This window comes from Heterodontus francisci, unplaced genomic scaffold, assembly GCF_036365525.1.
Source record: "Heterodontus francisci isolate sHetFra1 unplaced genomic scaffold, sHetFra1.hap1 HAP1_SCAFFOLD_61, whole genome shotgun sequence".
Classification (NCBI taxonomy): Eukaryota; Metazoa; Chordata; class Chondrichthyes; order Heterodontiformes; family Heterodontidae; genus Heterodontus; species Heterodontus francisci.
Genome location: NW_027141441.1, coordinates 6,804,178 through 6,807,372, shown reverse-complemented (window position 1 = coordinate 6,807,372; position 3,195 = coordinate 6,804,178). Strand labels below are relative to the sequence as shown.

The following is a 3,195-nucleotide window of genomic DNA, read 5'->3' as shown; positions in this document are numbered from 1 at the left end:
TCTCCTGAGCGGTGGCAGACCTGCAAGGAATCAACTACCAGCTAGCGTATAAAGCGAGACCAAGGCTCAGGGCCTTCAGTTACCTGGAGGGGAGTCGGAGAGGCAGCGGATCCTGTGAGGAACCACAATCCAGGAAGGATGAGAAGGTCATTGTCAGGGTACAGAGGAGATTAAGTTAAAGATTTACCAGTTTATAAGCAAGCGCAGAGCCAAGGAACGGTGCTGGGGCAGATCAAATAATAGGAAGCTGTGATCAGTTGGAAGGCAAGAGTGATTAAATGACAGAAGAGATGATGGTGCAAGGCAAACGTCAGGGAAATAATAAGTAACATTTTATAAGCACAGATACCAGGAGTGGGGTTTGAACCCACTTAGACATATGTCTATTGGATCTTAAGTCCAACGCCTTAACCACTCGGCCATCCTGGTACGTTAGCCCACCACTGAAAATGAAATTTAATGTGATCCGGGTGCCATCTGGCCTTTTCCAATATAAAGTTATGACTCCTCTCACATGCTAAATTGGACTCTTCATTATTTATGAACCTCAATCGGATCACCCCTCATTCTAGGTTTCTCTAAGGTGTAGGGTCCCAACTCTTTTAGTCTAACTTGATAACCAAGATGTCTTATACTGGGAATTCGTCGAATGTCTCTCCTCTGTACCCTTTCCAAAGCCTCAATATCACCCATCATGTGAGGAGACCAAGACTGGATACAATATTCCAAGTGAGTCCTGACCAAGGTTTCATAAAAGGACAAATTCGGGACATCTCAGATACTGAAGGAGTCCGTGTCCAGAAGCAGCAAGACCTGGACAACATTCAGACTTGGGCTGCTAAGTGGCAAGTAACATTCACATCACATAAGTACCAGGCAATGACCATCTCCAACAAGAGAGAATGTAACCATCTCCCTTTGACGATCAACAGCATTACCATCGCTGAATCCCCCCACCATCAACATCCTGGGGGTTACCATTGACAAAAGCTTAACTGGACCATTCATATACATACTCTGGCTACAAGAGTAAATCAGATAGTGGGAATTCTGTGATGAGCAACTCAGCTCAAGGCACGTGGTGAAATGCTCATTAGGAGAGCTGGAGAAATGGACTGGTCAGGTGGGCAGAAAAGTGGCAAATGGAACTCAACTTGGAGAAGTGTGAGGTGATGCCTTTGGTGAGGTCAAACACAGCAAAGGAATACACAATTAATGGGTGAATGCTGAGAGGTGCAGAGGAAGTGAGGGACCTTGAAGTGAATGTCCACAAATCCCTGAAAGTAGCAGGACAGGTTGATAAGTTGGTTGAGAAGGCTTATGGAATCCTTTCCTTTATTAGCCGATGTATAGAATATCAGAGCAGGGAGGTTATGCTGGAACTGTATCAATCATTAGTTAGGCCACAACTTGAGTTCTGTGTGCAGTTCTGGTCACCTCATTCCAGAAAGGATGTAATTGCACTAGAGAGGTTACAGAGGAGATTTACGAGGATGTTGCCAGCTCTGGAAAAATGCAGCGATGAGGAAAGATTGGATCAGCTGGGGTTGAATAGAGGAGGCTGAGGGGAGATTTGATTGAAATGTACAAAATTGTGAGGGGTCTGGATAGAATGGATGGGAAGGGTCTATTTACCTTAGTAGGGAGGTCAGTGACTAGGGGGCATAGATTTAAATTGATGTGTTGAACAATTAGAGGGGAGATGAGGAAAGGTTTTTTCACCCAGAGGGCTGTGGGAGTCTGGAACTCACTGCCTGTAAGGGTAGCTGAGGCAGAAACCCTCAACTCATTTAAAAGGTGTCTGGATGTGCACCTCAAGTACCTGAACCTGCAGGGCTACGGTCCAAATGCTGGGCAATGGGATTCAGCTGGGTGGCTCGTTTTTTGGCCTGCCTGTGCTGTAAACTTTCTATGTTCTATAATTCTATGCAGACACAATGGGCCGAATGGCCTCCTTCTGCACTGCAATAATGTTGTGATTTTTGACTCTCCAAAACTTGTCAACCATCTACAGGCACAAACCAGGATGAGTGCAGCACCAACAATACTCTAGAAACCCGACACTGTCCAGGACAAAGCAGCCGCCTTGATTGTCACCCCATTCACCACCTTAAACATTCACTCCCTTCATCACTGACACACAGTGGCAGTAGTGTGTACCATCTACCAGATGCACTGCTGCAACTCACCAAGGCTCCGCAGACAGCACCTTCCAAACCGAAGACCTCCACCACCTTGAAGGACAAGGGCTGCAGATGCATGGAAACACCACCATGTGCAAGCTCCCCTCCAAGTCACACACCATCTGATCTGCAAATATATCGCTGTTCATGCACTGATGCTGGGTCAAAATTCTGGATCTCCCTTCCTAACAGCACTGTGGGTGTACCTACACCACATGGAGTGCAGCAATTCAAGAAGGGAGCTCACCGCCACCTTGTCAAGGACAATTAGGGATGGGTAACAAATTCTGGCCTTGCCAGTGTCGCTCACATCCCATGAAAGAATATGCCTCATTTTATACTCAATTGTCCTCTGAATGCAGCCCAACCCTCTATTTGCTCCAACTATCACTTCACAGCATTGCTGCTGTAACTTTAGAGATCTGTGCACTAGAACATCCAGATCTCTGCTCAAAATTATTTTCTTTCTCCATCTGCTTTAATGTTTTTCCCTGAAGGGTGTATGAATGTTGAGCATTCGCCCTGTCCACATGAATAACACTGCATTTACCCAAATTAAACATCATTTACCAGTCATGAACCCAATCTCCCAACACATTAAGATCAGCCTGAAACAGTCGAGTATCGTCTACAGTCTAAACACTCGCACAGATCTTCAAATCATCTGTCAATTTACAGATGGTGCGCCCTGCACCTACATCCAGATCATTAATAAAAATAGTAAAGAGCAACAGTCCCAACACCGATCCCTGTGGGACACCACTGGTAACTGGTCTCCAAACAGATCCAGATCCATCTGTAACTACTTTCTGCCTACGTCTGCCGGTCAGTTCCCAATCCAGATCAATATATTACCACTGATACCAGGGCCTTTAATCTTATCGAGAAGCCTCTTGTGTGGAACCTTATCAAAATCTTTTGGCTGAGATCTGCTCATTGAACACAGGCCGGGGATGAGGCCTAGGCCTGTCCTGCTTTGTGTGTGGGTCTCAGGACCACACAAGGTGAGATC

The 3,195-nt window shown here is 45.9% G+C and overlaps 1 non-coding gene across 1 annotated transcript; it reads right to left on the bottom strand.

The window, feature by feature from the left end:
- Positions 1 to 346: 346 nt before the first annotated feature.
- trnal-uaa (transfer RNA leucine (anticodon UAA)) lies at positions 347 to 429 on the bottom strand. The gene has a single exon. It is a non-coding gene; the product is annotated as a tRNA-Leu (tRNA).
- Between the last annotated feature and the right edge of the window lie 2,766 nt (positions 430 to 3,195).